The sequence below is a fragment of the Elephantulus edwardii genome, unplaced genomic scaffold, assembly GCF_000299155.1.
Source record: "Elephantulus edwardii isolate Elephantulus edwardi_28Jun2011 unplaced genomic scaffold, EleEdw1.0 scaffold00405, whole genome shotgun sequence".
NCBI classification, from domain to species: Eukaryota; Metazoa; Chordata; class Mammalia; order Macroscelidea; family Macroscelididae; genus Elephantulus; species Elephantulus edwardii.
Window position 1 is genome coordinate 709,683 of NW_006400155.1, and position 12,110 is coordinate 721,792.

The 12,110-nt window shown below is 37.6% G+C and overlaps 1 protein-coding gene across 1 annotated transcript in view; it reads left to right on the forward strand.

Moving 5' to 3' along the window:
• MPP6 (membrane protein, palmitoylated 6 (MAGUK p55 subfamily member 6)) overlaps positions 1-12,110 on the forward strand; it is an 80,030-nt gene that overhangs the window by 56,031 nt on the left and 11,889 nt on the right. The window lies entirely within an intron of this gene.

Consider the following 12,110-nt stretch of genomic DNA (forward strand, 5'->3'; position numbering starts at 1 on the left):
TGTTGCTTGCTGTTCTGTTAAATTTTGCTATTCTGACTGGGGTGAGATGATATCTCATAGTTGTTTTGATTTGCATCTCTCTTAGAGCGAGGGATGTTGCCCATTTCTTCATGTGCTTGTTAGCCATCTGAATGTCTTCTTTGGTGAAGTGTCTGTTCCTATCCTGTGCCCATTTTTCTATTGGATTATTTACCTTTATCTTGTGGTCCTCAAGTATTTTATAAATTCTGGATATGAATCCCTTATCTGATATGTCATTACCAAATACTTTTTCCCAGTCTGGCTTCCCTCTTTACCCTGTTGATCCACAACATAAAGTCTTCCAAGTATTCTGAAAAACCTACAACCAGGAGAAGATAAAATAGATGAATGGGATCTTCTAAGAATCAAATTCCTATGCACATATTCCAGTTCTTATTCTTTTATTTGTAATTGTTGTTGCTGTTGTAATTGTTATATTCTGTCAAGTCACCTGTGACCCATAGCAACCCTTTGTACAGCAGCTCTGAATCTTCCCTGTACTGAGCCAGACTCACTAATTCCAACACACCAGCCCCCATTACCCCAGCCATTGTATCAGTCCATCTCATCGAGAGTCTTCCTCTCCTGCTCTGTCCCTCCATTCTTCCAAGCATGCTGTTCTTTTCCAGGACTAGTCCCTTCTGGCCACATGTCCAAAGTATGTGAAATGGAGTTTCAAAGTCCTAGCCTCCAAGGAGAAACTTGGTTTCACCCTCTCCAAGATAGACCTATTTGTTTTCTTGACGGTCCATAGTATGTTCAAGACACTTCTCCAGCACCACAATTTGAAGGCGTCAATTCTTATGTCCTTCTTAGTCATTGTTCAGCTCTCTGACTCATAGCAAGTACTTATGAAGACCATGGCCTGGATTAGGTGCACCTTACTGCTGGTGTTAATGTTCTTTTATGTAGTAATTTTTCTTTCGCAAACATTAAGGCTTTTATTTCGTTTTTTAAATAGTTTCAAATGTAATGATAGTATACCTTAGTACATGTCTTTTATTATGCATTGTGCTGGAGATTGGTGCATTCTTCGATTTAGGGATTTGTGTCTTTCAGTTCTGGGGAATTTTCTTATTATTTCTTGAATAATTTTCTTCTTTCTGCTTTCCTTGTTAACTTTTTCTGCAAGTTACATTAGCTAGGTAATAAATATTTTTGATTCATCATCTCTGTTTCTTTATATTTTTTATCATATTGTTCTCGTGTGTGTGTGTGTGTGTGTGTGTGTGTGTGTGTGTGTGTGTGTTATTATATGCTGTTGAATCGGATCCAATGGCACAGGAGGCCCCTCCCTCTCCAGCAAAGCATCTGCTGGATTCAAACCATGTGCCTTCAGGAATGTAGCACAGCTTTTTGCCACTAGACTATCAGAGGTCCCTTTGTCGGTTTATTTTTATTCAACTCATTAAAAAGTTACATGACTTCTAACCCTTTAGTGTTTTATCAAGATAATCATACTTTTGAAAAAAAAATTTTGAGTAATGTCCTGTTTTGTTTTTCTGAGTATCCCTTCTCTTTCACTCCCTCTTTGATGAGAGTAATCTTATAAGAGTATCTCTAAAAGTACTAAAATCTTTTTGATATTTTCTTTATGAGCGGAATTATTTGTTTCCTTTGGATTCTTTGTGTATGATCTATATCTGTTTGATGAACTCCTCTTACTACAAAAGGACTTTTTTTCTTAAATACACTGATCGTTGGTTGAACAGTGATACTTAAAGTGATGCACTTTATCTTTTTGGAAACTCTGAGCAAGCCTTATCTTCTGGCTGAGCCTTATTTTCAGAAATAGGTGAGGAGTTGACTGTTGTGGAGTGAACTCAAAATCTTGGTACAATTTACACTTTAGAGTTACTGAATTTCCTCAAAGAATCATTAGCTATCATGCTCCTACTGAGATTAAGCTAAAGGAGAGGTTTTATCATGTGCTGTTTACAAAAATAAACTCTGCCTCACACTAGAGGTACCTCTTCACTGACTTTGCATTAGGGTTCTGACACTGTTACTCCCATGGAACTGTTGCTGACTTTGAACTTCCAGAGAGGTACTACTGCCTTTGTGTTAGCAGCAGAACTCCCTACAAACTAATTGTTGTTGTTACATGCCATCAAATCGGAGCTGACTCATAGCTGACCTTCTGGTGGGGCTTCAGAGGCTGTAAGTGAGAGAGAGATTGCCTGCCTCTCTTCCTTGCCTTTGGGCTGGCAGCACAGCTCCTTCTGCTAGGCCACCAGAGCTCCCTTACAACTAATTCATTAGCCCTCTCAATTTCTAGTCTTACTTCCAGTTCACATTGAACTGTTTTGGACACCCTTAGAAAAAATCAGTTGACTACGAATGTGAAGATTTATATATGGAGTCTCAGTCCTGTGACTCTTTGATCTACATGTCTACACTTAATGCCAGTATCACACTGCTGTGATTGCTGTATTTTAATAGTAAACATTGAAATCAGAAATTCTGAGTCCTTCAGGTTTATTCATTTTTGAGATTATTTTGGCTTTTCTGGGTCCTTTATGTTTTTGTTTAAATTTTAAGATCAGCCTTAAATGTATACGGAAAAGAAAGCCAGGATTTTGAAAGCTTTTATTTTGTTGATTCAATTTTAATCGGAAGCTCAGTTTACAAAGTAGCATGATCTTAACAATATTAAATCTTCCAGTAAACATAAAATCTCTCTACTTCTTTGGGCCATCTTTAATTTCTTTCACTGATATTTTGTAGTTTTCTGTATATAAGCCTTGTACATCTTTAGTAAAATTTATTTAAGTATTTCAGTCTTTGATGCTATTGTGAAGATATTTTTAATTTCCTTTTTGAGTTAATCTCGTATCCTTTATCTTTGCTGAAATAATTTGTTGTTGCTAATAATATTTTTTATGGACTCCTTAATTTTTAATATGTAAAATCTTATAATCTGTAAAAGAATTTTCCTTTTTCTAATTTTGATGGATGCCTTGCCTAATTGCCCTATTTAGAATTCAAATGCAGTAAGGAATTGATTGTCAAAAACAGTGTCTTGTTTCTGATCTTTAAGGGAAGGTTTTCAGTCTTTTATCATTAATATGATGTTAACTCTTATTTTTTCAAAGATGTCTTTAATGAAATTGAGGGAATTCCTTCCAATTCTTATTTTGTTGACTGATTTAATTTTTATTTGTTGATGGGTGGGGGCCTTTTTTCCCTTGGAAATTTGTTGGATTTGTTAATTGTTTGGGGGTTTTTTGTTTTGTTTTGTTTTGGTTTTTTTTTTTTTTTTTTTAATTTTTTTAATATATACTGAACTACCTTTGCAACCTTGATGTAAATCCAGTTGGTCTGGTGTGTAATATTTTTAACCTATTTCTAGACTCACTCGACTTATATCTTACTTGGGATTTTTTAATCTATTTTCATAAGAGATAAATCTTCTTTGTTACAGACATGTTCAAATTTTCTCTTTCTGACTTAACCCACTTTAGTAGTTTGTTTCATTTTAGAAACTTGTCCATTTTGCTATAGTATCTAATTTGTTGACATCTATAACCAGTTGTAACCAACTCACAGCTGACCCTCTGGAAGGTTTTTCAGAGTCTGTAAACTCCATGGGAGGAGATTATTCATCTTTCTCTTGAGCAGCTGGTAGAATGGCAGTGTAACTCCTTACCCAGGAGGCCACCAGACCTCCATGGTTGACATAGTCTCAGGATTCCTCTAGTCTCCATCAGGACATTAAGCCCTGATATTATTATAATTTTGATGTCTCTCTTTTATTTCTCTCCCACTTTATCCAGGACCTTCTATTATAATCCCTTTCAAAGAAGCTAGCATTAATAGCTGGACACTATCTTATTCTACTGGTTTTAAGGTCATCTAAGTTAAGAATCACAATATCTGTTGGTGATATGAGCTTATTATTTCTGTGCATCTTTGACTTACTTTATTCTTTGCTCTGAACAGGAAGAAACCAGTTATAACAACTTAATGACCGCTTGCGAACTTTTAAGTACCCACTTGCTACTCACCAGTGTAGAATGTGGAAGACTGCCCTTGTGGATTGTGTTATGCTAGTTAACCCTTGGTGTCCCCTAAAACTATGGTTCTGAGGCCCCATGACCAGTGACCCTCAGAGTGCTTGGTTAAATAATCATGTTGAATTTATGCATGAGGATAGATATAATCTCTCTCTTTCCCATATCTGTTTCCCTTGCCTGTCTCCTATGTATCCACATGTACATTAATGTTTCTTTTTACTATTGAATGTAAGGTTGTGTATGTAATGTCCTATTGTTGTATATAATTCTTACATGGCTCTCTGTGTCTTTATTTTTTTCAGTGATACCGTACTAATAACCCCTCATTTTAAATATCCTTTCCTTTCACCCACCTTGCTCTATGTGTCTTTTATCTAATTGCAAATTTTTCTTCTCTTCTTACCCCTGGTAACCATTAAAGACTGTTCTGTTCTGTTTGTACACGTTCCTTTAGCATTTTTATAACAGAAAGCTCATACAATACTTGTTCTTTTGTGTCCGACTTACCTCACTCAGCATAAAGTCCTTCAGGTTCATCCATTTTATAGATGTTTTGAAAATTCTTCATTGTTCTTTAACTTACATAGTATTCCATTATCTGCGTGTACATAGTTTGTTTATCCACTTATCTGTTGATGGGTACTTTGATTGTTTCCATCTCTGCTATCATAAATAATGCTGCAGTGAGCATGAGTATGTAATAGCTATATGTGTCCCAGCGCTTACTCTTGGGGGAGATTTATACACTTAATAGGTTGTGAGAATGGTACGGAACTGGGCAGGGTTTCATTCTGTTGTAGATAGGTTCGCTGTGAGTCAGAGCTAACTTAGCAGCACCTAACAACAGCAGCAGCAAGCTTTTATGACTTAGTGGGTAAGGAGTAATACTGTCAGTCCACAAGCAGGCAGTTCAAATCCACCAGCTGCTCCTCAAAGGAAAATGGGCTGTCTCCTCCCATGAAGTTTAAAGCTTCTGAAAACCCATTAGTTTCAACCTGCCAACCATGAGTTTGAAGTATTTGGGCTATTGCCCATTTATGGGTTTTTGTTTATTTGTTTTGAGATGTGGGCTTATTTGTGTTATAAATAAAAGCCTGATAAAATGTTTATACTGAAATCATATATATATAGAATCATTAGATCAAAGATATATATAAATGCTTCCATTTCTTTGTTCCCAGTTGTTGTTAGATGCCCTGAAGTTGAGTACCATAGCGACCCTATGAACAACTCCTGGATTGAATGCAATGTAGTTTTACTTCTGAGTACAGACTTTTATTTTTACCGAAAATTCTATTTTCTTGAAATCATTCACACTTACCCAGCATCTAACTTTTTTTTTTTTACATTTTAGAATCAATAGAGAAAAGAAACACCAGTTTCATTGTGGCAAGTTTGCCATTTTTCTAATACAGAATAGTGTACATGTTATTCGATAGTTAAGTAACCCTGATGTCACAGTGATTAAGTGGTTAACTGTCAAAAAAAAATCAACAGTTCAAACCCAGAAAGCTCAATTGGCTCACTGGAGAAATGACCTGCTACCATAATCATCATGACCTGGGAAACCCCATGTGATGGGTCCCCTGTGATAGATAGGGTCACTGTGTGTCAGAGTCAGCTCAGTGGCGTGCACCAACAGGTGAGGAGTAAATAAGGGAAAGTAATAAGTGCTGAAATATTTAAAATTTATTTAAATGCTTTTACATGTTTTTAATTATTTTAAAGTAAAATAGGAAACCATTATCCCAAGGATGCAAGAATCCTTGTTTCAAGAATCCAAGGATGCATGAATAGTGTTTCCTCTTGAACATTGTTTCTTGAGCTCGGTAACATGTAAAATGATACTTTATTGGGGTTTTTTCTTCTCTGTCTGAAGAGCTATTAAAATTTAGAAATGTGTCTCCAATTTTAAAAAAAATTAAATTCTAAGAAATAATTTTGTTTAGATGCTTAACATATGAGCCTGAAGAATCTGTTGTCAGCAGGCCACTCTATTTTAAATAGAAAGGGGTCAAATATACTAAGAAAAAAGGGGATGAATAATGAATATTGCATTGAAATCGATGGATGAGAAAAAGAACTGTCTAAAAGAAATATGTTGTTGTTGATTGCCGTCGAGTCGAGCACACCTCATAGCAACCCAATAAACAAAAGGCCTGAAACCTTTCTGTAATTCTCATCACTTATCAAAGTTCATAGAGTTTCCAGAGGCATGTTGTTTAAGAAGTGGATGCCACCCCTGCTTCCCAATATGTGATTAGGTATTATATGCATAACAATAGTCTAGAATAGAAAAGTGGACTTGCGGGGGTGGGGAGAAAGAGGAAATTGTGCAACAAGGAAAGAATCTTTTTGAAGAGAAAAGAAAACTGGATTGGGGATTGTTGTTGTTCTTAAGTACCTTCAGGTTGTAGGTGACTCAGCGACCCTATAGCTTGGGGGTGGGGGGAGAGTAGGGAGGAAAATGTGAAACAATGAATGAATGGAAATCCAAGTTTTCTGTTAAAATTTACTTGTAAAATGTAAGACTATTTAACCAAGAATTACAATTCCGTCACCATGTGCGGAGGTTGGAATGGAGGAAGTACGTGTGCATGTATATGTTCCATGCAGTACATTCCTGTACATGGTTTCACTGTAGATAATTGGAGAAACAGTCTTCTAAAACTGTATTCACAGATGTCGAACAGGCCATAGTATATATTAGTCTGTAGAGTTCGGCCTTGCCTTAGAAGTTTCTGCATGCCTTAGAGTTATTCATCTTAGGTGAACAGTTCCAGAAATCTTATCGCTCAAAAAACTTTTTAATTTTGAATATAAAAAGAAATACTAGGATCCTGAAATTCTTGATAAATACTCTCCCCATTATTCTAGAAAACTACTTTCACATTCAAACCAGAAAAGAATCGGGGGAGGGGGGTGAAACCCCTCTTCTATAGAGATTTCTAGTGGGTGAAAATCTGTGCTGCCCACCCAAAGGCAGGAGGTGTGAATTCACTAGCTATTCCATGGATAGATAGATGAGCAGTCTCCTCCCATGCTGTTTGCAACTTCCAAAAACCCTTCAGAGGCTCAGCTATGAGTTGGTTCCAACTTGTCAGTAATGAGAGATTATATGTAATCATTTCTTTTTTTTTTTTTTACCTGTATTGGCAACCTTGAGTTTGAATTTCATTTTGACCGTGTGAAAGGTTTTTTTATACATCATTCTCATTTTGGAATACCCTTGGTACTGTTAAGTTTTTATCTCAATTACTTGCTAATTTTACTTTCATGTGCTTAATGACTTGAATATCTGTATTCTGCATGTAAGGAGCTTTCTGTTGATTTAGATTGTTCGAATTTATCAGCTGCTCTGAGGGAAAAAGATGGACAGTCTCCTCCCATTTGATTTACAGCCTCTGAAAATCCACAAGAAGGTCAGCTAAAAGTCTGTTCTGACTCAGTGGTACATACTGACAATATTCTGCATTTAGAGAGTCCTAATTATATAATGTTTAAAGCATTTGCTGCTATTAACAAAATAACACCAGTCTATGAGAGCTAAAATACAACCTTAAATATATCCCCTGTGAATTTAGAGACTATCTCAAGAATAGCTTGAAGGCCAAAGACAAGATGAGCTATAGAATGACATCAAAGCATCATACAGGAAGAAAGAAAAGGTCATTCAAACAGCCGGGGGTGGGGGGTGGGGGGTGGGGGGGACTTGCTCCTGAACATAGTGAAGTGAAAGCAAAAGGAAAAAATAAGAGAGCTGAGCAAAGAATTTCAAAGAGCAGCTGAAGAAAGCAAAAGAAAAAATCATAAAAAGAAACCCTTGTTCAAAAACCTAGAGTTAGAAAACCAAAAGTAAATAATATATATTTGGCATTTCCCAAACTGAGAGATTGCAAGTTTCAAATCTTGTGTTACAAGATTAAATGATTCTCTGGGCAAGTATCAAAAGATGCAAGAAGCATCAACATGGAAGCATCTACAGAGTCATTGGCCCAAACAAAAGTGGATTGGTTGACGTGCACCCATTTCACGAGGTAGCATGTGATCAGGAAGTAATGGCACGAAAAAGGAAGAAGTGCAAGTTGCACTGAAGACATTCACAAAAAATTAGGTCCCAAGAATTGATAGATTACCACTTGTGTTTCAGCAAACAGATGTGGCCCTGGACATGTTTCCTCATCTATGCCACGAAATTTGGAAGACAGCTTAGACTGACTGAAAGAGATTTGTATTTTTTTGCTCATTCCAAAAACTATTGATACAGAAGAATGTGAAAATTATCAGACAGTATCATTAATATCACATATCAGTAAAATCTTCCTGAGGAGAATTCAGTAATGCATGGAGCAGTAAATAGATACGGTACTGCCAGGAATTCAAATAGGCTTCAGTAGAGGCCGTGGGACAAGCGTCACTGCTGATGTCAGATGAATACGACTGAAAGCAGAGAATACCAGAAAGATGTTTGTTCATGCTTTACAGACTATGCAAAGATCTTTGCTTGTGGGGATCATAGTAAATTATTAATAATGTTGCAAAGAATGGGACTTCCAAAACAATTGTTTTCATAAAGAACCTGTTCCTAGACTGATGAGTAGACTTTCAAACAGAAAATAGGACCATTGTATGGTTCATTCAGAAAGCTCTAGAGGCTTAGTGCTTAAAGCACTGTGCTGCCAATCCAAAGGTACGTGTTTGGAATTCACCAGTTGCTCCTTTGAGAAAGATGGATAGTCTCCTTCATTTGATTTACTACCTGTGAAAACCTGCTGGAGGTCAGCTATGAGTCAGATCTGACTCTACAGTGCTTAAGAACAACCACCACATGGTTTGTAATTAGGAAAAGTATGCACCAGCTTGTATCCTTTGACCCTATTTATTCAGTCTAAATATTTGTTTAGTATACTAAACAAATAATTAAAGAAGTGGGGCTATATGGGGAAAAATGTGGTATCAGGACTGGAAGAAGACTCATCCAGAACCTGCAGTCTGCAGATGACACAACCTCCCATTTAGAACATAAAGAAGAAAGACTTGAAGTGCTTATTGATGAAGTTTCAGGACTTTAGCTTTCACTATGATTGCTTCTTGATATAAAGGAAATAGTCTTAAAATTAGACCTATAAATAGTAATATAATAAATGGAGGAACAAAAATTACATTGTCAAGGATATCTTTTTACTGGGATCCACAGTCAAAACCATGGAAACAATAGTCAAGAAATTAAACCACTTACTTCATTGAGTAAATCTCCTGTCATGGTCCTATTTAAAGTACTAAAGGATGTCTCTTTAAAGACTCAGATGTGCCTGAGTCAAACCACGGTATTTTTATTTGTTTTATACGCATGTGAACGTTAGATAATGAATAAGGAAAACCTAAGAACTTGAGTGAATTACAGTCATGGCGAAGAATGTTGCCAGCACAACTCTGTCTTGGATTAAGTCGAGCCCGGGTGCTTCGAAGCAGTGGTGGTGAGACTTGATCTCACAGATTTGAACATACCTGTTAGCCAAAGATGCCAGTCCTGAAAAAGGACATCAAGCTTGCAAACTTAGAGTTTCCAAGTGAGGAGATCTCCTCACACAGATGACTTTCTACTTACTAACTGCAGCAGTGGGCTTAGGCACTGCAGGGATTGTGAAGATGGCACAGTATCAGAGTGTTGTGTTCTCCTGTACATAGATGAGGTCACCAACTCAGCAGCACCTAACTAAAAGAAGAACAAATCCAGCCAGAGTTAGAGTAAAGCTCCAGTTGACAGTACCATACCAAAAAGCGGGGGGGTGGGGGCAAATGCCCCTTTTTCTACTACCTAGTTCTGGGGGCCCAGTGAGTAAAGAGTTGCACTGTCAACCCAGATGCAGCCAGTTCAAATGAACTCACTGTTCCTCAGGAGGAAGACGGGCAATCTCTTCCATGCGATTTATACAGCCTTGGAAAACCTGCTGGAGCGTCCGCTAGGAGTTCATTCCGATTTGATGGTAATGATTGCTTGAGTGTTACGAATTTGACAGATTACTTAGCTCTCTGCCCCTCTGCAACAATTTGAAAAGTGACAGTAGTCCATTTCTAGAATGCTGTTGTTTTGTTGTTGTTAGGTACCATTCAGTCTCCCACAACTCTTAGAACCTTACCTTCCTTTTATTTCTGATATACTTGAGCCCATTGAGACAGTCACTATGGAGCAAGTTAAATTGATAAGGACAGCATGGCTCTTGAAAATATTGCAAAACTATAAAATATCAGATGAAAGGATCTCTTACTAACTTAACTGAAGAAGAATGCCAGAGGATCACCTGCTGAAGATGAAAAAGAAATGGAAAAGCTGAAAGAACTGCTACATGAAATAAGATAGAAGACGCAAAGGAATGCAGCTTTGAAAGCACCTCTGTTGGAGAGTTCTCCTTCAGTTTCACATTTTAGTCTCCAGGAGAGAGCCAACAGATGATGGTGTTGTCTCACCGGAAGCACTGGGACGCGGACCCTGGCAGAAAGGAAGGTTTGGAAACATAGAGGAGGTAGGGAATCAGGCCGAAAGCCAGACGGCAGTGGAGCCTGGGACTGCAGTTGGAAAAACTGTGTTAAGAGAGAAAGCAGAGATTTCCTTCTGAGGAAAAAATATTTTATATATATAATGTTGTGTTGTTATGTGCCATTGAGTCGCTTGTGACTCATAGCAACCCTATGTACTACAGCACTAAACTCTGCTCTGTCCTGTGCCAATCGTACTGTTTCCGACACTCCCATCCCGATTACCCCAGTCACTGAATCAATCCACCTCATAGAGAGCCTTCCCCTCCTGCGCTGTCCCTCCACCCTCCCAAGCATGATGTCCTTCTCCTTACAACATGTCCAGAGTATGTTAGACGGAGCCTCAGAATCCTTGCCTCCAAGAAACTACCCAGTTTAACCCCTTCCAGGATGAATCTGTTTGTTTTTCTAGCAGTCCATGGTACCCTCAACACTCTTCTCGAGCACCACAGCTCAAAGGCATCAATTCTCCTTCTATCCTCCTTGGTCATTGTCCAACTCTCTGATGCATAACAAGTGATTGCAAAGACCATGGCCTGTATCAGACACACCTTAGTCTCCAGAGAGACACCATTGCTCTTCAGTACTTTGGAGAGGTCCCTAAAAGTAGACTTTCCCATGACAATACGCCTTTTAATTTCCTGGCTACTTGTGCCAAGAGTGTTGACTGTGGAGTCAAGCAAACTAAAGCTGTGAACAATCTCAGTCTCTTCACCATCCATCCTGATGTTGCCAATTGACCCAGTGGTGAGAATCTTTGTCTTCTTGACATTGAGCCTCAATCCATATTGGAGGCTGCAGTCCTTGACCCTCTGCAGCAAGCACTTCAGGTCCTCCTCAGTTTCAGCAAGCAGGGTTGTATCATCTGTATATCGCAGATTATTGATAGATCTTCCACCAATCTTGACCTCACATAGTTGGGTTTTATTTTGTTGTTGGTTTGGTTTTGGGTTTGAGGTTTATTTCCCTGGTTTTGAAGGATTCCTTTTTTTATAACTACATTTTATATTGTAAGCCAAAAAGGGTTTCCATACCTCTAATTTTTTTTCCTTTTCCTTTTTTTAAAAAAGAAAAAACATCTTTTGTTGTTGTTGTCATCTTAGTGAAAAGTTTACAGAGCAAATTGATTTTCTGTCCGAATACACACACACACACACACACACAATGTTACATTACAGTCCCTATCTGGTAATAGCACTCTTCCCCACTTCAGCCTCTAATTTGTGGTCTTGTATTCTTTCTTATTCTTTCAGGATATGTCACATGTCAGAATATAGGAAACTGATAGATTATAAATAACAGTTAAGTGGTTAGCTCCCCTACTGAAGTATGAAAGAGGAAAGAAAATGCTTGGGAATACCAATAAGCAGAAAGCTAAATGAAAATAGCTTTGGTATTGAAGATAGATGAAGGTTCAGTATTGAGGACAAATGAAGAATTGATCATTTGTTGGTAAAATGGCATTTCAGTAAATTGATAGCAATTAAGAATAGAAAAATGTTTCCTCATTTTTAGAGCTCACAATAAGGAGCTCCA